Here is a 24,746-nt window from a genome sequence, read left to right as displayed (position 1 = left end):
CTCAACTTTTCGTCATTTATGTAGTACTTGTGGCACATTAGAGACTAACAAATGTATTTGAACATAACCTTTCGTGGGCTACATCTTAATTAATTAGCCTCTTTGAGTTGGTATGGCAACTTCCACATATTCATGTTCTCTGTATGTATATATATCTTCTTACTATATGTTCCATTCTATGCACCTGATGAAGTGGGCTGTAGCCCACGAAAGCTTATGCTTAAATAAATGTGTTAGTTTCTAAGGTGCCACAAGTACTCCTGTTCTTTTTGCCGATACAGAGTAACATGGCTGCTACTCTGAAACCTGTCATTTATGTAGGACAGGGAAAGGTCCCCTGGAGTCCCTGGGAGAAGGGAAAAGGAAGGAGGGGAAAGGAAAAGGCTAAAGAGGAGTCAAAAACCTATTTCAAAAAAAAATTACAAATCAAGTAAGAAAAAAAAAAGAATATAGCAAAAAGCAGGCGCAGGCTTGCAATTAACAAGAACAACTAAACAACAAACAACACACAACAACAGAAGTGGACAAGTGGAAGGTGGACAAATAACCAGGAGGAGTATAAGTGCAGGTGTCAAATCAGGAGCAGGAAAACTCAGGATCATCAAATCACACTTGAGTTGCAGGTAGCCAGAGATAGGTTAGGAGTTAGTTTAGGTATGTTAGCAACAGGAAGGAAAGAAAAAAAAAAGTGAAAAGAAGGGTGAGTTGGAGGGAGGGGAGGTAGTGGAGGAGGAGAGGAGAGGGAGAAAGCTAGTGTTTTTTTTTTTTGCCTCTGTTTTCTTCAGACAGTCTCAGCTCCAGACAGCTGCACTCTGCAGCACGGTGGGGAGGGAGGGGAGGAGCTCTCTGGAGAGGAAAGAAGAAGTTAGTTAAGGCTATTTAGGAAAGCTGAGGGAGCACAGGGCATGGGGCTCCGAGGGCCGAGGGGAGGTGCTAAGAGGAGATTGATGATGAGATTGCAGAGCCATTGATCTGTCAAATCGATGTGTGAAAGGAGGTCGAAAAAAGAAAAAAAAAAAAAAATCTTTAAAAGGAAAAGGAAAAAAAGGGAAGAGGAAGATCCCAGAGTCTCACAGTCCACCTCAGTCTCTCATGGAGGAAAAAATCAAGGGAACAGGTCTCAACCACTCAAAAGGAACCACTTGATCAGGAGGAGTGGTCATGGAACAGTCAAGGGGGCAGCAAGGCTGCCCTAACTGCCTGACTAACCTAATTAGATAACCGAGATGGATCTGTGGATGTGGAGTGGGGAAGCTTTTTTGGATTTTTTTTTATTTTAGCTTTTTTTTTTACAGTTACATTCCAAAGTCTTAAAAGTTAAAGAGGAAATGTCTGGATGGATGAATGGACGGTGGAGTGGATAGAAACTAGATGGATGGTCGGGGTGGTCGGGTAGTGATCAATGGTTCCATTGGTTGTGGGCGGAGGGTGGCCAGTGGGCCCGGGCGGGGGGGGGGGCGGTTTTTGTATCTTATCTTCATTAACGATCTGAGGAGTGTGGACTGCACTGCTGCCTGCTTCAGATGATGAGGAGGAAGGAGGGAGTGAGGAGGAGAGGCTGGAGGATAGGAGGGGGAGGGAGAGAGGGAGAGACACATTAGAGAAAAAGAAAAAAAAAGAATGATGATGAGGTTCAACAGGACAAGTGCAGAGGACGGAGAATGCCATGCACTGCTGACAGACTAGAATGGCTGCAGTTCTGCAGCAGTTCTGCAAAAGGACTAGGGGGGATGAAAAGAATGAAAAGCTGAATATGAAGTGTGTGTGTGCCCTTGAAAGCAAAAAGGCTTTTTGCATTTTGGGTGTGCAGGGGGGGCAGCAGCAGAGCAAGGGATGTGATTTCCTCTCTTCTCTACTAGCTGGTGATGAGGCCTCATTTGGTACTGTGTCCAGTTTTGCCCCCCCACACTAAAAGAATGGGTGGATGGGAGGAGAGAGTCAGCGGAGGGCAACAAAAAAAAATAGGGGCTGGAGCATGACATATGAGGCTGAGGAGAGAGGGAAACTGGGATTGGGAGAAGAGCAGAGAGAGAAGAGGGGGGATTTTTTTGCAACTTTCAACTACCTGAAGGGAAAGGAAAGAGGATGGGATGGATCTAGACTGTGTGGGTAGAAGATGACAGAACAAGGAGTAATGGTCTCAAGTTGCAGAGAGAGGTTTAGGTTGGATATGGAAAAACTTTTTCACTAGTAGGGTGGTGAAGCACTGGACTGGTTACCTTTAGCAGGTGGTGGGAATCTCCTTCCTTAGTTTTTTTTTTAAGGTCAGACAAAAGCCCTGCTGGGATGATTTTTTTAGGTTTTGTTCCTGCTTGAGCAGGGGGTTGGACTGGATGACCTCCTGAGGTCCCTTCCAACCCTGAGATTCTATGATTCTATGATTCTATGATAATATGAATCCAGATATCCTCCAATCACACAAGCTGAAAATTGTTCCACTTTACTGCAGTTCTGTAACCATGCAGGAACCAGTCCTGTCTGTGTTCTGTGCACATCCAAAATTCCTACCTAATTCAGAAGTGCCTTGCTTTTGTGACCATACTACCTGATATTTTCAGCCCTTGTAAGCTAAGCAGGTTTACATTTAGTAATTGGGTGGGAAGTCTCTCAGAAAAAGTTAGGTGCTATAGGAGGTGTTTCTTATTCACTAGATAATGTGAGACGTTCCTGTTACAATAGTAAACCAATGCAGCATACAATTCTCTTTGCTCCTAGAGTCTAGAATGGGGTCATTTGCTTCTATACACAGCCCATTAAAGACAATGAAAAGACTCCCACTAATTTCAACAGGCTTTGGAGAGAACTGGTTATACACAGGGTAACTCCACTGTTTTTAAAGGGTCCTGGTCCCACAGCAGAGGGGGGGCCATGCGAGCTTGTTGCAGAGTTGCTGCTCAGGGATGGGAACCCCCTGGAACTCCAGCCTCCAAAATCATTCAGGCTGCACTTTCTGCACGACTATGTGCTAGCTGAGGGGTGCGTGGGAATTGGTGGCCTCTGCTGCAGGTGATGGGCATCTCAGATACTTAAAGCCATGGCCTTAACTGCAGAGTCTCTAGCTGCCTAGGGCCAGTGCTGAGGATTTAGGCCTGGTCTACGCTAAGGGCGGGGGTCAAACTAGGGTATGCAAGTTCAGCTACGCTAGTTCAAACTACTTACCCGTCCAGACGCCGCGGGATCGAAGTCTGCGGCTCCAAGGTCGACTCCGCCACCGCCGTTTGCAGTGGTGGAGTTCCGCAGTCGACCGGAGCACGCGGGGAGTTCGAACTATCGTGTCTAGATTAGACGCGATAGTTCGAACTCCGAGAAGTCGAACTCACCGCGTCGACTCACGCGGCAAGTGTAGCCAAGGCCTTAGAGTCCCTAGTGCTGCGTTGCAAGATTCAAGCATGCTCAGCCTTGGAATTGCCACCCTTCCCATGACTAGTAGCTGCAGCTATCTAAGGCTGACCTCTGGCAATTGGCCCCCATGACTGTAGCCAGAGAAGCTGCAGGTGGCTCTGTGACTACTGGGGGCCATTAAGCTAGAGCAGATAAAGAAAATGGAGTTAACCTCGAGGAACAGAGGTCACCAGTAGGAAAGGAATGTCAAGGGAAGCAGGGAAAGAGGGAGCAGGTCAGGCTTGCAGGGGACAATAGCTCTAGCTGGTCGGAGAGCATGTCCAAAGTAGAAAGGAAACAAGTATGGGGAGAGGTGGTGGTGATCAGGTAGTAGACTAGCATGTAGATGGGAGCAGAGGAAGAAAGGCTGGTGTCTTCAGATTCCCAAGGGCTAAGTCCTCACTTTGGGGAAACAGTGTTTGCAGGTGGCTTGCTCAAATGGCAGGATGGGTGTCAGAATTGATCAGGTATCTGCTGGCTTTAGAACTTTGAGCTGAGACTAGGACCACTGGTGACATAGGGTGGTACTGGAGACATGGCTAGAGAAGGTCTGAATGAGGAAGGAGATAAATCTGTGGGGAGTTTCCTCGATCACTATGAAAGTTCTACTCACTGTGGACACTGGTAAACCCACATGGGTGTACAGCTCAATGAGAAAAACTGGGGGCTGAGGGAGCTGTGTATGGCAGTGCATATAGTCATGTAGAGGTATATGATCAAAATGAAAAATGTCTCTGAGATTCAGTACCGGGTATACTATGGCACCAATGGCACTGCCACACCAGGCCCGCACGCGGAGCTCACGACTGCATAGGGGCCCAAAAATATGTTTGGCACCGGGGCCCACAAAAGGTTAATCCAGCCCTGTCTGGGACCCATGTTGCTCCCTGGCTTGCGGCGTCCTCTTCTGGACAAAGCCCTGCAGCTGTGCCCCTGCTCTATTCTCCCCCCCTTCCAGGGATATCAGCAGTCCTCAGTCTGCACCTGCCTTTGTGGCCACCTGCCGCCCCGAAGTCTAGTCCCTTGCCTCAGGGACAAGGTACGGTCCATTGGCCTCGCTCCTCCATGGTAAGATTTGGTGTAAGTGGGGAGGGGAGGACCCAGGACCACACGCTACTCTGGCTCCCGACCCAGGAACCCTCTAGCAGCAGCCTCCCACTGCCTTCCTTCAATCCCCTCTTCTCCCTGTGTACTCTGGGCCACTTCCCCTTGGCCTGTGCACCTTCTTGGCCCTTGTTCTCAGGGACTGCTGCTTGGCAAGTAACAGGCTGGAGCTCCCTCTCTGTTCCCCTGAGCCTGCCCAGCACTGCTCTAGCCTAAGTGCTCCATCTACAGGGAGCCAGCCCTTCTCCCTTGCTTGTCAGGAAGAGACTGCTGCCTCCTCTGCTTTGCAGCCTTTATATAGGGCCCAGCCTGGCCCTGATTGGCTGCCTTTCTGCCCTTCTGTGATTGGCCGGGTTCTGAACAGGTTCCCTCCAGCCTGCTTTAACCCCTCCTCTGCCAAAGTGGGGCAACTGCCCTACTACACCTGGTTATAAAGCCTTCAGCACTTTGGAAACTCCAACTATTACAAAACAATGCACAGCATCTCCCCCGCAGCATAGGCTATTGCAAACACATCAAACCTGTCCTTCTGTGTCTACACTGGCTTCCCACTGGCAAACTCATCTGTATGGAAAACAGAACTTTCTCCAAGCATAGTCCAAGACTGCGAAATGAACTCCTCCAGGAACTAGCAAACCTCACAACTTTCCATTCCAAGTGCAAGGCACATAATTTGACCTGTCCTCTCTAACATGAACACATAACAGGCATATTTACATAACAAAAGAAAAAACACAAAAACAGAAAACCCAATACACTACCAAAACAAGACACTCCACTGCCCATATTTCTCCCCAGAGAGAGAGGATGAGAGAACAAACAAGATGTGTAGTCATGTGACTTTATGATCTACTGCAAGCTGCTCAGATACTATGATAAGTGTGGTATAAGAATCTATATAGAATAGTGGACAATTGACATACTTCCCTGAGGTCTAGTTTATAGAGCACTGGATTGGAAATTAGTATTCATAGGTGCTGATCATGGCTCTCCAACTGACCAGCTCTGTGGCAAGTCACCTCACCTCTCTGTGCCTCCACTTCCACTCCCATCTTTTTTCTTTGTCTCATTTAAATTGCAAGTTCAGACAAGGACTGTCTCTTGCTACAGTATTTGGCACATTTGGGCCCTGATTTTGGCTGGGGCCTCTAAGACCTACTGTAATATAATAATAATAATAATCAGGTGGCTGAAGGCACAGACATTGCCTCACAATGTCACTAAACATCACAGTGAACCTTGTGTTAGTATTACTATGCTGTGGGCTAAATTCTGCCCCGACCTACATGAACATAAATCCCACTGAGATCTTTGGGAGTTGTGTGTGCACATCTGAGGGCAGAGTTCGGGCCATAAAGTTTAAGTATGAGCATCTGGGCACAATTTTCTCCAGTGAACAGAATTCCAAGTTTCTGTAACATCTGCTGTGGAAACTATAAGGATTTTATATTAATGTTTTACACTGTGTTAACTATAATCACCTACTTTTATGGGGCAAGCGTAGTCATCTCCACCTGATGATTTTAGTGACGTGATTTTAGTGATGTGGACACTAGAAACTGGACTGGGACCATCAACTCATTTCAAATGGGCCATTGAAGAGCTATCAGATGGTAATGACTTTAGCTTGTGACTTGCAAGTGACCTAGGCATGGTGGGTTTTTTCCCAGCAGAACATCATTTTCAGATGAGCTCTCATTCCTCCTTTGGGAGTCAGTAAATCCCTTCATATTTTTGAGATTGTTTGGCTAAGATAACAACTGCATTGACACAGAAAAAATACGCTTAAGTGTTAGCAGTTTGTGTATAGGCATTTCATAATGGGAAGGATAATTTATAAGAACATAAAAATGGCCATATGCATCAGACCAATGGTCCATCTAACCCAGTATCCTATCCCTGACCGTGGCCAGTGCCAGATGCTTCAGAAGAAACTAACAGAACAGGGCAATTATTGAGTGATCCATCCCCGTCATCCAGTCCCAGGATCTAGCAGTCACCGACTTAGGGACATCCAGAGCATGCAGTTGTGTTCCTGACCATGGGGGCTAATAACCATTAATGAACCTGTGATGGGGTGCCAAGGGAGGGCCAATCATTGCGGGCCCTGGTGACCACGCCTCCTTTCCCCTGCTGTGCAGGCGCCCAGTGGAGAGACCACATAAAAGGAGGCAGCCCAGGTCAGTTGGGGTGAGCGAGGGAGGAGGAAGGATGTAATTTGCTGACTCCTGTGACAGTCCTGGCAGTAGAGCTCACAGACGCGGACTACACTCTAGGCGATTCACTGCCCGCTGAGGAAGCTGCTGCCTGTTCTGCATCCCAACCCAGAGGGAAGTAATGCCTATAGGTGGTTGGTTTGTTTTGCCCCACCCAGTGGCTGCAGTCTGCTTACTCCCTCCCAAGGGGATAATTGCCCAATGTAACTGCCTGCCCCAGCCCAGCAAGACTGTTTGTTCATTTTGCCCAGCCAAGATGCTCCACGGCTGCAGACGGTTTGTCTGTTTTGCCAGAGATTATGGACTATTTACGGAGTGACAGGGTGCACCAACCCCACACTGGGCCAACAGGGGCTCCCTAGCTCAATGCACGGAACCCATCCTCCATGAACTTGTCTAATTCTACTTATACTTTTGGCCTTCATAACAGCCTCTGGCACTGAATTCCACAGGTTGATTGCATATTGTGTGAAGAACTACTTCCTTATGTTTGTTTTTAATTGAGATATACCTATCTTATAGAACTGGAAGGGACCCCGAAGGGTCATCAAGTCCAGCCCCCTGCCTTCACTAGCAGGACCAAGTACTGATTTTGCCCCCTCAAGGATTGAACTCATAACCCTGGGTTTAGCAGGCCAATGCTCAAACCACTGAGCTATCCCTGCTGTCTATTAATTTCATTGAGTGACCCCTAATTCTTGTGTTATATGAAGAGGTTAATAACATTTCCATATTCACTTTCTCCACACCATTCGTGACTTTATAGACCTCTACCATATCTCCTCTTACTCATCTCTTTCTTAAGATGAATGTTCCCAGTCTTCTGAAACTCTCCTCACATGTAAAATGTCCCATATCGCTGATCATTTTTGTTGGTCTTCTCTCTATCTATTAATATTCATTTAATTAGATAAAAAGGCACAACTTTAAAAATTGTGTGAATGTTACTGAAAACATCACCATGCAATTGTACCTGTTTATAACTTTTGATTTTTGTTGATAATTTTTAGAGTAAAGCACACGCTTACATTCTGTCCTGAATTAGGGCCTAAATTATACAAAACAGTGTACCATGAAACATTTTAACAAATGAGAAATTCTGGTGCTTTCTTCTCATTTGGTGAGGAATACTTTACTTTTCCTTATCTATTAATTTGTTCTTCTATAAAACAATATCTAAGATTCCATAAAAAAATGTAGTTGCATTTTTTAGCTAGTTCTCACTCAGCGGCCTGTGGGAAACTGGTGAATAAGTAGTGAAATTTGGACATAATTTTGTGGATTTTTCTGTAATGTAGTGATATTTTTATGATATATTGTGATGATGATATACATGCTTGTTCATAATTCCTTACCTAAATCAAAATGCTCTGCTGTTATCTGCTGTATACTCTCAGGCAAGTCAGCTCAGCAATACAGCAACTAGGGGCTTCTGTGTAGCTACATCAGACAGTAAACACAAGTAAACACAAGGTTTAATGCAGACTCCCTTCCACATGTCTAAGTCTTTAAGGGTATCTAAGGGCATCAGGCAGATTTTGAGAGCCAGATTCTCAGAGCTGTGCTGGTTTACACGAGCAGGGAATCTGGCCCCATAGCTCTAAAGATCTTATTATCAGGCGATACATACCTAATCTTCTTGTATGTCTCAAAAGTGATATACAATAACCCGGAAAAAAACAGCTGTTTTAGTCAAGATGCACCAACCCCCAGAAGAGCCTGTGGAAAAAGTCAGTATGCTCTGACCTAGTAATAGGCTTCAAAGAAGGGACTGCTGTCCTCATAAAAGTCAGGTGTGGACATATATGAGCATGTTCTGTAGGGTGGAGCTTAGGTCATAACCATCACCCAAAGTTTGAGCAGCTCAACACCCCCCATCCTCAAATTTAAATTACAACTTGAACCAAATAAATCAGCCAAACCAAGAAGCAAATGAAAAATGCCACAAGCAGATGTCACAAAAAGGAGGTGAGCCAGAGACTCCATGAAGTCCATGCCAGCCTTTGCTATTGATTTTACATGGAAGGTGCTTAGACATTACAATGACAGACAGCAATATAAACCCCTAAAATATATGGTCCCATGAGCATTCGCAAGACTTAATATCAATGCAAGGTGTCTGGAATACAAAGAAAACCCAGTTTTTATTCAAACAAATGTTTGTAAAGGAATTTTTTGCAACATTTGTCCAGCTGTGATCATTCCAATGCCTTCCTGGGTCATGGTTATATTGTTCCTAAGTAATAGCCTACATGCCATTATGGGGATTTACTGGAAAATGAGATTTAAGTTAGAGCAGAAGTTCCCAAATTGTGGCCAATGGACCAGTGATGCGTCATGAAGCATTATTATTATTATTTGTAATGTATTTGTAGCAGCACCAACTAAGTGCTAGGTACTTTCCAAATCCCTGCTTTGAGATGCTCACAATCTAAGGACAGATGGCTAGACAGAGGTTAGGGGAAGTAGAACAATATGCAATTTATATACAAAAGTCAGCTTGATTGACTTCAGGAAGCATGGCAGAAGTGACTTTTTTTACAAGGGACTAAAAAGAGGACAGGGAAGGAGCCTTTCAGATGATCTCAGGGAGGTTCTACTATGTATAGGGGCTGTATGGAGGAAATCACAGAGACTCAGTGTTTGCTAATGCTGTGCAGAAAATTATCTGGTCACATGGTGCTTTCTCTTCAACTTGTTCACAGCTGTCTCTACAGATGCCCAGTGGAACAGGAGCAGCAGCCAGCCAAACTGCCTCTGTTTGCTACCAGGTAACCAGGAGAAGGACAGGAAACAGAAATGAGAGCCACCAGTGGGAGAGGAATTTCCAAAGTTGCAAGAAAGAAGTTAATGAGGCAGCCAAGCTGCACATTCATGAGACTAGGAAAAGACAAGAACTGGGAAGTGGGCAGCACATCTAGGGTAGAAGGGAACCAAACAGCAAGAAATCATGTACAAGGGGAGAGAGGGGCCAAGCAATGAGACAGCATGTCCAAGGGAGGCATGGAACTGGGGAACAGCTGGCCAGGGAAGCATCTGCAGAGCAGTAAGGGGAGAAAGAGCAATGGAACAGAACGGAGCAAGAAACAGACAGTCTGATTAATAATGTTTTTCTAAAACCATAAAACACTTGTTGCATTAAAGACCGTTAAAAGCCTCAGAATGCTTTCCCAGCTTTAGTTTTCCATATAAGCAACTGTAGTATTGCTACAGGCACATTCTGCAATTGTAAATGGAAGGAAGGCGGGTCCACAAGACAGTCTCTCTGTGTTAAGATGAGGTCCGCCCCATGGAAAACTTTTAGTTATATACACAAAAGTGGGCAATAGATTTCAGTGAGAAAATGAGGCTGGAGCATTCAGAGGACTGGTTACAATGGGCTGCAGAGCCTTTCTACTCTAGGTCACTGGTTAAAATTTCTCAGGTGCAGTTTGTCTTTTAATCAAGGCTGGCTTAACCCCAAGCTGTCCAGCCCAAGGGCAAGCCACCATGGTACAGATGTGGTATAAGAACCGGAACAACAGTAAAAACATTATGCATGAATACATTTTATTTCTGCTTACAATTTTTCACTAATCAAGCCTGTTTAGTGGAACAAGGTTCTCCGTCTCTGTTTGCAGTGTAGAAGTGTATTGATAGATTAAATGATGCTATTTCACATCCATATAGGTTTTTCATAGTCTGATCCTTCTCCATGAGTTTAGTGTCATGGATCCACTGATGCTGTGTGGATTCAGTAGTTATAACTTTTGGTCACTGAAAATTATTTTCTTCATTCATAATGATACATGGCTGTCAAAATTGTAACTGAATCCTAACATCTGTAAAAAATGCATTCACAAATATTCACTAATATTATTTAGTAGCAACTGCATGACACTTTTTATTTGTTTTCTAGAAACACTCTGACAAGTAGAGCTTGTTGAACATTGCAAAAACAGGTTTTATGAGGATTTGTTCCAATTCCAAACAGCTGTTCAGTTCAACTATGTTTGTGCAATGGTTTTCCTTTGTAGAAATGTTTGGGGAAAGGCTGTTCTTTCCATGATTACCTGTATTTGCATGTGAACAAGAGTATTCATGTGAGTGTGTTTATACACACACAAACAAAGAGTTGTGACACTTGCATTTTAATACCTTGTGGGTTGCTCTTGTAGGGTGAAATTCACTTGTAAACACTCAAACATATATACACATATACAAATATAATTTCCAAGTAGGGTGATTGGGAAAATATATTCTTGGATGGCCTGGGGGAGTGGGCAACTTGGGGCCAATGCATTGATGTTAGACATGACTGTACTGCTGTACTAACTCATCAACACCCTGATCGTGTATTTGGGTGGCTTGTTCCTCAAGGGCAGGCTGAAAACCTAGAGGGGTTCACATGAGCCTTCACCACAGAAATGACCTATTATCTAAATACTTACACAGACCCCATCACTATAGGAACTTACCCTTCCTCCTGCTCATAAAAATGTTTGTCATCCAATCAGGAATCTTGGGTTTGAACACCCCCTTCACGTAGGTACAAATAAAGCAACCTGTGTGCAAATGAGTTATTGACATTTCAGATTCTTAATTTGTACCACATTTTGAAGTCAATGGGATTTAGGCTCCTAAGTGATTTAAGTGCTTCTAAAAATGGGACTCAGACTCCTACCTTACTTAGTTGCTTTTGAAAATTTGACCCATGATCACTGATACAAATATGTTATTATCTATGGACAAAGGTGAGAGATGGGTTGGAGAAAAAATACTTTGATCTTAATGATACCATACATCTTTTTAGTGCCACTGTTTTGTTTTGATTTTTGTTATTAGCATATTTTAGGAATTATTTTGACTGGAATGAAAGGTGTGTTGTGAGAGTGTTAGCTAACACATTGTGAAAGTCTAATACAGACAAGGCAGTGTGGACTCTTAAACACATTCCAAGTTAATTAGGTTGAAGCCAAAGGAAGGGTCTAGATTTCAATTCAATCAGGATAGGATATGTAAAAATTCTGTGCTGCCTTGCCTACACCAGAGATTCTGAGTGTATTAACTAACACCTTCTACCAACATACCTTTCACCATAGTCAGGACAAACCGTTAGTGAAGAGGACTAGGATGGTACAGTATAATTCTTAATGTATGCTTTGATATATTTTATAGTGCCCAGAGGCCCCAGTAAAGATCGAAGTCCCATTGTGCTTGGCACTGTACAAAGACTAGTTAAATGTCTTAAGTTAATATTCCAATAGCACATTATCATTATAGCAATAGCCATTAACAACCATTGAATTTTCCTATATAACATATACATCAAGAGCTATTGTCTTAACTAGGCTTGGTGCATTTTACACAATGAAAAAGGTAAGGCTTCATTAAACCAAAACGTACTTGTCTCACTAATTGTGAGCACAAGCGAAGGATAGAGATGCTGAGAAAATAATGAAGTGTTATGAAGAGAAGTTGCTTTAAACATGGTAACGAGGAGAGAGAGCCTGCAAGCAGATGGTCTTCTGGTTTCTCATTTCAGAGCTACTGTAAACAGGTGTTGAAAAAGCCTTCCATCCTGCTGATGCCTGAATGTGGAGAAAGCAGCCCTTTGGGAAAACCACAGCAAAGAGAAATTACTGCATATTCTGCCATTTATCAGTGGGAAAAGTTCATAAATGCAGCTCCTCTCATGGAACTGATTAATATTTCAAACAAATGCATACCACACAAAGGAAACATTGCTATTTGCAGCCAGGCTATAAATTACTGCAGATAACTCAAGAGACAGGTTTGGGAAATGAGCAACACTTTGCACAAAGATCTGGATGTCTGCATCAAAATGGTTTATATTTACATTCTAGCATATCTGTAGCATCAAACCGAGCCAGCCATTTCAATTTAAGTACTGTAGTTCTGAACTTGTTGGATTGCAGCCTTTTATGTTTCATCTGAGACCTCCCTAACACTCCCTCCAATGCACACACACGTTGCATATGCTCTTTAGAAAATATGGAATTGATCTGCCACACAATAAATATGAAAATTCAGCAGGAAAAATTAGAGGGTTTTGGTTGATTCCCTCCTGCCCCTTTTCTTTATTTTATTTTCAGTGGGGGAGAGGGTGTGACGTGGGAAAGACAGGGCAGGAGGGAGTGGAGAAAAGAGAGGAAAGTATGGAGTACTTTATGCCCACCCTGCATGAGTTCTCCCAAGTCTAAAAGCCAGATGAGGTTCCAAGGATTGCTCCTCCACATTCATTCTGGCAGACTCCATTTTATTTTGATGACCCGCCTCCCACACTCTACTAAGCACACAGGGAACAAGCTCACTGGAGAGAAGCCCAGCTCTTTTACTGTATTAACTGTAAGAGTACTCAACTCAGAATGGCTATGCTCAGGCTTCTGGAAACATCTATTCACACTGGACATACTCAGAGGAGTAACATTAGCATAAATCATTCCCATAGCAACACTTCATCGCTTTATTTGTATAATAAATCCCAAATCCAGGATATTTACTCTTACAAGTAGGCTTGGAAGGATTAGATTTTTATCAGTAAATGTTGCTTTCACTGCACACAGACATACAGAAATATATTTCCAGGGATAATAATTGAAATTTGCAGGTAGGCAAATAAAGAAAAATGCTACTTGGGAACTTAAATCAAACTCTAATAAGTCTGTTTTTGGTGTATAGGTCAATATGTGATGCTGACTTTTGTTTTAATGGTTATAAGTTTTAACTTTTTGAATCTCAACCTCTGCTGTCATTTAATAATCATCTGACCCCTCATAATTTACCACCATTCTGAACATTTAAATAGAAAAAATAAAAATTGATATTATTCATCAAAACTATATAAAAAAATCAAATTCTGCCATGCCTACTTACAAAGCATCAAATATCTGAGTGAGAGAGACATTGTAAATCTACCCTGTTTGCCCCAACGTCTGGGTGATTTATATATCCATTTTACTTGTGTGTACATTTTAATTAATTACAAAGTACACAACATCACACTATGCTTATCCCTATCTCTGGATGTCCCGGGCATCTGTCTTCCATTTACTAAATTTTCAAAAGTGGTCACTGAGTTTGGTAGACTCTGGTTTTGAGGGCCCAATTTGAGAAACTCTTAGTCTGATTTTCAGAGTTGCTGACTGCCGCTTGAGTTATGGGCACTCAGATACCCCCAAATTGATTTGTATGGGGTACTGTCACAAGGCGGGGTTCCCTCGCCCTGGATTCTTACTGCAAACAGGCTTCAAACACACCATTGGCAAGTTCAGCATAAAGTGCTTTATAAATATTTGTTCCCCACACTGTAAGACTTTTCCCCAAGTCATTACCTACTACCAAAGAGGGGGAGAGAGCTCAGCTCTCTGAGCTCTTGGGCTGCCATCCAGCCAGCCTTAGGCTACTCACAGTCCATCACAGGAACCCCAAATACTGAAGCACCAAAAGTTAGTAGCCACTTTTGGAAATGAATAGCATACTCCTTAGAGCAGAAATTGCCTTTATTTTTGTGTATGGAATAGCATAGGCCATACTACACGAATAATGATGACACACTGGGCCTGGTTTTCCTTGGTCTGAATCGAAATAGTTTCTCTTAAGTCAAGAGAATTACAATGGTGTATCTATAATACTTAATCCTGCCTCAGTGCAGGGTACTGGACTAGATGACCTATCGAGGTCCCTTCCAGTCCTACATTTCTGTGATTCTATCTGATGTAAGTCGAAGAAGAATCAGGCCCAATAGGCAATGGAATGTACCTAGAAATAAGAATGTTCCCAATCCGTACTGGAAGCTTCAGATAATGAGGGCTAAAGAAGGAGTGGCTACATTTCCAGAATACAAGTGAATGGCTGCACCACCAAAATTATTCTTTTCACTGAACGTTAAATCAAGCTTGTGGTATCTTTTGTTTTTTGCCTTTAATATGGGTTTGATCTCTGGTTCGAGGCAGTTCAGGGAGGAGCAAAGAAACAATAAGAAGGCTGAATAGACTGACTTTTAAGGAAAGAGTTACACGGATTAAGTATAGGCTAAGCAAAGGTAGAGGAGGAACATGATCGCAATCTACAAATATTTGAAGAGTATAACTACCAAGGAGGAAGTAATTAGTAATTTAGGCAAATAAAAGGAAGTAATGGGATGGAATTGAGAAGAGAAACACGCAGGCTGAATGTCTGGAAGAGCAATCTGATGTTGCAGTCTATTAGCTGGTGGAATAGTCTCCCATGAAATGAGGCAGCAGCTCCATCACTTGGCTCATTTAAAGATAATTGGACAATGAGGACCTGACCCAATTCCCCCTGGAGACCATAGAAAGACTGCCTTTGACATATATGGGTATTAGGGGAGATCCTAAACATATTGTAGAGAATCACTCCTGCACTGGCTGGGGATGAACTGAATGACCAGTTAGCTCACATTAATTTGTCTTATGTAATTCTCTGGCTTGTCCATTTGTATTTTTTGCCCATCTCAACTATATATTTTGCTCATTTCCACTTCTGCAACTAAAGTTCCTCTTAAACCAGTATTTATCCTTACCAGCCTGACTTTCTTGGTTATTATTTGGCTATGAAGTTCCTTGTCCTTGTTCTAATATCTGGCTCCTCATGGTTTGTTCCAGTTTTCTCAGCCTAACAGTCAGAGGCATTCATGCAGCCTTCCAAAATTATAACCTTGATCTGCTTGCTAGTCTTCTCTGCTAAAGATGTGGGAACTCTGTTTGAATAAACCATCAAAGGGCATGTCTACACTTTGAGCTGAAGGTGTGATTACCTGCTTGAAGTTGACATACTCGCATTAGCTCTGATCAAGCTAGCGTGCAACAAACTAGAGTGGAACTGTGACAGCACCACCAGCTGGAGGGGCTAGTTGCTCTGATCACATGCCTAGGGTCTCAAGCGAGTATGTACTAATTTAGCTAGCCCCTCTCACCTCTTGTGCTTCCACAGCTAAACTCTATTTTTAGTGAGCTAGCTCAAGGAGAGAAGATAAAAATGGCCATGCTGGCTCAGACCAATGGTCCATCTAGCTCAATATCCTGTCTTCCAATAGTGGCCAATACCAGGTACTTCAGAGGGAATGTACAAAATAGGGCAATTGTCAAGTGATCTATCCTCTGTCATCCAGCCCCAGCATCTAGCAGTCAGAGGCCTTGAACACCCAAAGCATGGGGTTGCATCTGTGATCATCTTGGCTAATAGCAATGAATGTCTCTAATCCTATTTTTAACACAAGTATATCTCCTCATGCTGGGACTCACACCCACAGCTTAAGGTGTAGACATACAAGAGACCCTACAGCATGCTTGAAAGTCAACAAACGCGGGCTTTGTCAGCTTAATGGGGAAAGTGAATTCTAGAATCAATGGGACCATGCTGAAAATGTCCTTTTCCCCACCCACCTGGAGTTCAAATCCAGGAACTGTTAGAAAAGGAACATATTAAGCTTTTATAAGGCTTGAGGATCTCATAATAAATATTAAAACTAATGCCCTACAAATAAACACCCCAAGTCCCTCCATCATCCAGCCATAAAAAGCCCAAGAATCATGTGGCCAACAAATAGACATTTTGTGGGAACAATCAGGGAAGTGATTTCCAGACAGGGAATATATCGCTAGCATCGCTTCTCTTTCACCAGGGAACTACTAGCTGGAGTGTCTCCAGGACAGAGAGAGGCATTTTATTAGGTGGCCACTGCCAAAAGCATTTTGAGCTTCACTCATCAAAGCCAATACTTTCTGAATGGAATTTAAGGAAACTGGTGATCAGTACAGATGTCAGAGCATCCATGTCATCTGCTCTGTATAGAAAGCACCACTTAACAAGAGGACAACTACATTATGCACCAACCTAAATCATTAGATTAAGTATAGCCCCATGTACAGCATATTGCAATAGTCCAGTGTCGAGGTGACAATATGTGTAATGGTACCCAGGTCTGCTTCCAAGACCTTGTATACCCTTCTGGGCAAGCCTACAAAGGAAATAGTCTTAGCAATAGTTGCTAGCTGGACATTCAGGATCTCCTAAGGCTATGTAAAGCAGAAACATTAATAAATAGTAATGGGCTAGAACCAAAGTCAGGGATATGAACAGCCAAAAATTCAAACCCAGAGCCAGATTCCAATTTTGCAAATAGCCCTTAACTTTCAAACAGGCCAAACTAAATCCCTACATTTGAATGCCACTAAATTCAATGTGTGTACATGAGGAGGGTAGATATGGCTATGAATTCTGCGTCTTGGTAACAATTATTGATAGCAAATATTGCTTTTAAAACACAATGCCTTCCTTTATTTTGCCATACAAATGAACAAGAATGACTTAGTCTTTGTGTCAACCTTTCCAGGTATATTTGGTTGGATGAAACTGATACCAATAAGGTGGAATTAGCTTTACAAAGTTGAATCTTCGGGGCTGCTGCTGCTTGTGTGACTAATTCACTGTTAAAGGTGCATACATGTTCTCTCTCCTTTTTGTATTTTCCATTTTTTGACCAGCTGTTAAAAAGTTGATAGCATAATAAATATTACTATTCTGAAATAAGATGCATATCTTAAGACTGGTATTTATATGATTATTGGACTTCATCCTGACTTGATATAAAATCTGTGGACAAATGATGCACTTTATGAAGAGGCCAAAGTTTAAGTGGGAACACCCTTGTTTGTTGCAGCAGAATGTCACACACAAGGGGTGGGGAAACATCAGATCTTGCAGAGATTATTGAAAACTGAATACTGTTCATGATGAACTTGCACCTGAAAAATAATCCACTTTTGTATAAATGATATGGATTAATGACATGAGGCTACCGTGCCTTGTAATTGGGCATGCATCCGAAGGATGGTTGGAATGCATGCAGGAACATTTGCCCCCAGAAGAACATCAATTCTCCTGACTTGGTGTTATGCTGAGTTTGTCTTTACATTGCAATACCTGTAACTGCCTTTTCCGTCCCAGGTTACTCTGGAGCAGGAAACTCACACCTGTTGCCTGGGTGCCTTACATCATTAAGGATAATGGTGTTCCAGGTGGGGGGGGGGTCCCAGCTGAGAGGGGAGAATTACTTCTATGAATATTTATAGTTGACAGTGCCTCTACCAGGCCAGGCACTGCATACACCAGTGGGCGTACCTCGGCTGCCTTCAGGAACAAAAATATAATAGATTGTATCCAGGCAATAAACACCCAAAAGCAACACAATGTTTCTCAAAAGTAATCCTAACAACATACAGTAAAAATGCAACAGACTAATATAGGTTATTATACCCACAGCAGATCAGTAGGTGGCACTGCAATAGCTCAGCTAATGGCTGCAGCTTTCTACAGCAACATAAACAAATCTCTTGGCATCATACACAAATCCATCCCATCCCTGAACGCACACTCTCCCTTAAGATTATAGCCCTCTCTTGTGTTGGCACACTGGGTGAGCAGGAGTTCAGGCCAGCACTTTGTAAATCCGACAAAGGCAGTCCAAGTGAAACAAGAAGGAGTGAGGCAATTTTGTATTGTGACTAGCTTAGGTTGCGCAGTACAAGTTGGCAGTAACAGTTGTTATATTAGAGAGCAATAACCCAGGGGTAAGTCACTCTTTCCTCAACTGTCTGTAGGCCAAATTCACATCCGCACAACCCAAAGTCTCCGGCTTCCGCTCTCAAATGTGGAGAATGCATCCATGAGCTAGGACTTAGCACTAACAAGTTGTCAACAGTAGTGTAGTTTTAACCCTAGTCATGTGTCTTCAGCCCCAAAAACTCAACCCCAGGACTCCATCACAGCTTCTTCATGGCCCAGACCCCAAAGGGAGCAGCAGGTCTGTTCCAGCTCTTTGCCCACAAAATGGAGCCCACCAATACCCTGCCTCTGAGCCAGGAAGGTTAGTCCCCCACTGCACCTTGGAGTTTGTAGTCCTTCAAAGCCAGTATACGGTACGTAGAGGGCTCTCTGCTCAGAATACCTCTGAAAGGATTCAGAGGCTCATCAGACAGGGGGACAACGTACAAATATCGTCACATCATTTTCAGCTTCAAACTTTGTGCCTGTAAACCAAATCCAAACATGTAGAGATTTGCCTATCCCTGGTGGTAATAAATCTCAGTCTTGTCTTTAGCATGCCAGGTATTCCAGGACTGAGTGCCTCCTTAACAGAGACAACAGCTAATTGCACTGGATGTGTGTTGCAATTTAGCGACGTGAACATGGCCATCAAACTCATTTAACATGCAGCTAAAAGTAAGATTTGAAATCAGCTTCTGGAGGGGAAGGGCTAGTATATTACCACACTCTACTGCATCCCCAACCCAATGTATCATACTTTTTTTTAGAAAGGGGCATATTCTACTCTCAATTACACCCCCTAAAGAATTGCATGTGTATACATTAGAACAGAATATGGCCAAAGATCCACCTCTGCAGTTTCAAAGATAATAGAAGCCTCACAGTCCTGCCCTGAAAAAGAGAGAGAATTCTTCTTATCTGGGGATCAGTTATGATCCCAACTCTGTGCCCACAAAGATGGGAAAGGGATGTGAGGAGCCCTTTTATTCCCCCACTGCTAGGCAGCTACCCCCTCTCATGTAGGTGAGTGGAAAGTCAGTTGGCATGAGCATGAAATGGAAACACCTGGCCCCATAGCATGCCAGCAATTGTACTGGAGGTGGCACAAAGAAGTAAACTGTGTCAGGAAAAGGGCTAGCAGTGTATTTGTCCCATGGAACAAAGGGGAAGCAGGGCCTGAATTGGGAATCACATTGGTGCTCACAAAAGTTTGAGCAGAAATGGGTGAAAATTCTCCCTTGTCGGGTAGAGAGAGGATGGAAAAGAGAGAGAGAAATCCTTATGAGTCTATCTTAGGGGTTTCTATAGCACCCCTCTGGAGGGGCTTGTTCATGATTGCATATGTTGTGTTATGTTGAGACTACCAGTTAAAGTGGAACAGAAATCACTCGGTCTCTTTCTGCTGGGATTATATACTGAGCTCAGATGGTACCCACAATCTCTTCACAGACTAATTGAAGCAAATATAAGCCAACAGAGCACATCAATGCCTGCCTGTATCTGCAGAGAGCCTGAATGATGGCTCTGAGAGGTCTGAGTATACCATTCATCTCAATGGGTTGTTAGCTCAGACGCTCATTGTTGATCATCTAAATGTCTTGTCAACTGTTTCACCACCACCACAATGTGGAACAAGGAGGGCACACAGGAGGGTGATTCTAGCAGAGGACATGGTGCAGGGGGGAGCAGCGTGGTGAAAGAGGGAAGTGATGAGTGGGATTGCTCCAGGGAGGAGAGGACTTGGTAGCCCCACTGAAATGTCAGCAGCAGACCCACTGATCAGCCTGGCACTCCTGCGCTACATTCTAGCACCACAGCTAACTCCCTCTACCTGCCCTGCATAGGCCACCTAGGCCAGAGATATGCAGAAAACCAGGGACAAGCGGACAGGGATGGGGAATAAAGGGTCAGGGCAATAGGGAACACAATCTAAGCAACCCTCCTTTCCCAAATTACAATCCCCCCTTCGCTCTTCAGTGTCCTGCTCCCCAGAGCCTCAGAAGGGCAGCTTTGGGGAGTCACAGGCCAATTCCCAGGGTTCATTGAGCCACTTTGATAAACCATTGGACATTCATGAGGCCTAGAGGCTTCCTTATGACTGCAACCTAGACCTCTGCTTGTCAGAGGAATTCCTCTGACAGTTCCCCCTCTCCTGTAGCTTTCAGGGCCTGGGAGAGTGACATCCAGAGAGCGGAAAGCATTTCAGCAAAACAGTTACTCATGCAAAAAATGTAGCAGGAAACACTGCATTTGTATGGAATGCCCGTGAACTCAAACCAATGAAAATTTCAGTTCCTCTATAAACATTTCAGCCAGCTCTATGCAATATACAGCTGACACCTCCTTTGCTCCGGGAAGCACTAACCAGCAACAAAGGTTTCAGTCCAAACTATTACGTTAGTATAACAACAACACATGAGTGTTGTGCTAACTCCCAAAGTACTGCTCATTACCACACCTGGGAGGAGGGTTTGGGCTAAGGGGCACATATATCACGGAGTAGGGAGTCTTACGGGTCTCCAGGAGTGACCAAGGGAGCAGATAGCTGGGAAGGGATTCACTAAGTGATAGCCACAGGTAGGGGATTCCAGAGTCCTGCTATGAGGGTCCAAGCAGGATTACTGTAGTTCAGGCTCTGGAAGTTCACTTTTCCCCACATTGGTAAATTTTCAGTAGAACCTGCACTTTTCCAGGTTTTTTTGAGGCCTGTCCTTTACCACTCTATAAAAGCAGTGGGGGGCAACTCAGTAGAAGGAACAGTGCTAGCTTTCCAACCTGGCAGCCTCCCTTTCACCGCACTGAAGCCAAGTACGCTGCCAGCAAGTCCCAGGTGTGTGCCACATGAGCAGGTGAAGAAAATAAAATATATTTATATGGGTTGCGATGACAGTTCTGAGTCCATCTAAAGCATAACACACCGTGAGGAGTGTGGTTATCCTGGGATACCAACATTGCTCATGTGCACTAACGGGCAAAAATCCAAAGGCACGGTGCCTTCATCTTCTTGGAAAAATCTACAGGCCCTCTACTCTTTCGCATGTTTTCTTAGTTGATTTTTTTTCTCTTTTAAAAAGCAGTGAGGGGGGAGAGAGTTTAAGGTTTAAGTGAGCAACAAGGAACTATTTTATGAGAAGATTCAATCACCCACTGGTTTTACACCATTGTAACTTCAGTGGAGTTGCTTCTGATGTATACAGGCGTCAGCAAGGTCAGAATCAGGCTCCTGGCGTACTTTAAAAAGCATCAACTAAAACTTTTTAAACCTAATATTTAAATTAAATATGGCCCAATGAAGGAACTCCAGCATGTCAGCTTGCTGCTATGCTTTTACGTGCTACAGCAGGGGAAAAATAATGCATGGCCTTCTCTGAGACAACAGTTAATACTCAGCGAACCGGAAGAAGGTGTTTGAGCAGGACTCTGTGTTGATAACAGCCAACAACTCTGTCCTCTGGAGGTTAGTCCCATTAGTCTCATTATTTACTGTCCCTTGAACCAAAGTCCTTTGCTTGGCCAAGTGGAAACTGAACCAAGGAACTGGAATAAATTGATAAATTAAACAGTCATAAGTCAAGGAGCAGATGGTATTCACCCAGGAGTTCTGAAGGAACTGTGATATGAAATTGCAGAACTACTAAGTGTATGTTACCTATCATTTAAATCAGCTTCTGTGCCAGATGACTGGAGGATAGCTAATGTAACACCAATTTTTTAAAAGGCTCCAGAGTTGATCCTGGCAATTACAGGCCAATAAGTCTAACTTCAGTACCAGGCAAACTGGTTGAAACTATAGTAAAGAACAAAATTATTGGACACATAGATGAACACGGCTTTTCTCAAGGGAAATCACCATTCTATTAGAATTCTTTGTGGGGGTCAACAAACATGTTGACAAGGGGGATCCAGTGGACATACTGTTCTTGGACTTTCAGAAAGCCTTTGACAAAGTCCCTCACCAAAGGCTTTTAAGCAAAGTAAGCAGTTGTGGGATAAGAGGGAAGGTCCTGTCATGGATCAATAACTGGTTATCAGTCAGGAAAAAAAGGGTAGGAATAAATAGTCAGTTTTCAGAACGGAAAGGAGTAAATAGCAGGATCCCCCAGGGATCTGTACTGGGACCAGGGCTGTTCAACATATTCATAAATAATTGGGAAAAAGGGGTAAACAGTGAGGTGGCAAAGTTTGCATACAAAACAAAATTACTCAATAGTTAAATCAAAAGCAGACTGTGAAGAGTTACAAAAGTGTTTCACAAAACTGGGTGACTGGGCAACAAAATGGCAGATGAAATTCAGTGTTGATAAATGAAAAGTAAGGCACACTGGGAAACATTATCCCACCTATACATACAAAATGATGGGATCTAAATTAGCTGTTACCACTCCAGAAAAATGTTGGAGTCATTCTTGAGAGTTCTCTGAAAACATCTGCTCACTGTGCAGCGGCCATCCAAAAAGCTAACAGAATTTTAGGAACCATTAGGAAAGGGATACATAGTAAGACAGAATATATCATAATACTACTATATAGATCCATGGTACTCCCACACCTTGAATACTAAGTGCAGTTCTGGTTGTCTCATCTCAGTAAAGATATATTAGAATTGGAAAAGGTATAGAGAAAGGCAACAAAATTATTCAGGGTATGGAACAGTTTTCCTATGAGGAGAGATTAAAAAGATTGGGATTTTTCAGTTTGGAAAGAAACAACTAAGGGGAGATTAAATGGAGTTCTATAAAATCATGAATGGTGTGGAGAAAGTGAATAAGGAAATATTATTTACTCCTTCACATAACATGAACCAGGAGTCGCCTAATAAAATTAATAGGCAGCAGGTTTAAAACAAACAAAAGTAAGTATTTCTTCACACAACACACAGTTAACCTGTGGAACTCATTGCCAAGGCATATTGTGAAGGCCAAAACAGGGTTCAAAAAAGAACTATATAAATCCATGGAGGATAGGTATATCAATGGCTATTAGCCAAGCTGGTCAGCGATGCAACTCCATGCTCTGGGTTTCCCTAGCCTTTGACTGCCAGAAGCTGGGACTAGACCAGTGGCTCTCAACCTTTCCAGACTACTGTACCCCTTTCAGGAATCTGATTTGTCTTGCGTGCCCCCAAAATTCACCTCACTTAAAAACTACTTGCTTACAAAATCAGACATAAAAATACAAAAGTGTCACAGCCACACTATTGCTGACAAATTGCTTATTTTCTCATTTTTACCATATATTTGTAAAATAAATCATTTGGAATATAAATACTGTACTATAGTGTATAGTATATAGAACAATATAAACAAGTCAGTGTTTGTATGAAATTTTAGTGTGTATTGACTTCACTAGTGTTTTTTATGTAGCCTATTGTAAAACTGGGCAGATATCTAAATGAGTTGATGTACCCCCTGGAAGACCTATGTGTACCCCCAGGGGTACGTGTACCTCTGGTTGAGAACCACTGGACTAGACGATGAGGGATGGATCAGTTGATAATTGCCCTGTTCTGGTCATTCCTTCTGAAGCACCTGGCATTGCCCCTGTCAGAAGACAGGATACTGGGCTAAATGGACCATTGGTCTGACTCAGTATGGCTGTTCTTATATTCTTATGAACCGATTCACAGGGTACACTGGCCATCACTTACCTGGTGACTCCCTCAGATTCTGTAGAATTTGAGTTTTTATTTTAAAAAATTTAAGTGCCAGTACTACAAACAGATATGCCATGGAAGGCACAACCACTCCCACATAGCACCAGTGATGCCAATGGAACTCTGGGTAGGTAGGTAGGTAGGTAGACTATGCCTTTATGATGAAGACTTTGTTCATCACTTTGATGTGACATTGAGAGGAACAATTTCTTTACTGATTGTATCTGAAAGGCCAAAATCCATTTGCTGTGGATGTAAGATCTTAACTATAGTTTCTGCTAAGAACTTTTCATATAGGCCCGGAGTCCACAGTTTGGCTTGGGGCATGAGGGCTAGCTAACAGAGAACAATACATGGCTAAGAGAAAGCTGGGGTAAACAAATAACCTTGTGTGTTTCAAGTCAATGAGCGAAGTCAGCATAACTCCGAATGTAATTGGGCGTCCTTATCGTGACTTATACACACATGAAGCGCTGAGAAAGGCCTCACAGTTAACTCCCTAATGCAAGGAGAAAATAGTGGTACAATGCCCCTCAGATTCCAAACAGAGTTCAGGGAGAGGCCTAATATAATTAACATGAGTTATGACACCCTCCCCTCACAGATATACGCCAATCTTAGCCCACAGAAGTGCAAGGGGTAAAACTATAAACAATTGTTACTGTTAAGTACTAATTACTGCTTTTTCGCTTTATATTTCCAAGAATGTACCTTTGGTCAACCGGGAGAGCTGCTACCTCATTCCCCTGGACCCCAAAATTAGGATGTAACCAATACACATTAATAGACATAGTTTGAGGGTAATTACCTGTGTGTCAGCA

General features: G+C 43.0%; 1 long non-coding RNA gene across 2 annotated transcripts; it reads right to left on the bottom strand.

The window, feature by feature from the left end:
• Positions 1–10,309: 10,309 nt before the first annotated feature.
• Positions 10,310–24,032, bottom strand: LOC120400341. 2 transcript variants are annotated; one of them, XR_005595749.1, is made up of 3 exons: positions 23,920–24,032; positions 11,159–11,245; positions 10,310–10,522 (listed from the first exon to the last, which is right to left on the bottom strand). It is a non-coding gene; the product is annotated as an uncharacterized LOC120400341 (long non-coding RNA). The 2 variants fall into 2 exon arrangements; XR_005595750.1 differs by lacking the exon at positions 23,920–24,032 and adding an exon at positions 15,247–15,339.
• Between the last annotated feature and the right edge of the window lie 714 nt (positions 24,033–24,746).

Source organism: Mauremys reevesii, linkage group 3 (genome assembly GCF_016161935.1).
Source record: "Mauremys reevesii isolate NIE-2019 linkage group 3, ASM1616193v1, whole genome shotgun sequence".
Classification (NCBI taxonomy): domain Eukaryota; kingdom Metazoa; phylum Chordata; order Testudines; family Geoemydidae; genus Mauremys; species Mauremys reevesii.
The sequence above is the reverse complement of the archived record's forward strand: the minus strand, read 5'-3'. Positions and strand labels throughout refer to the sequence as shown.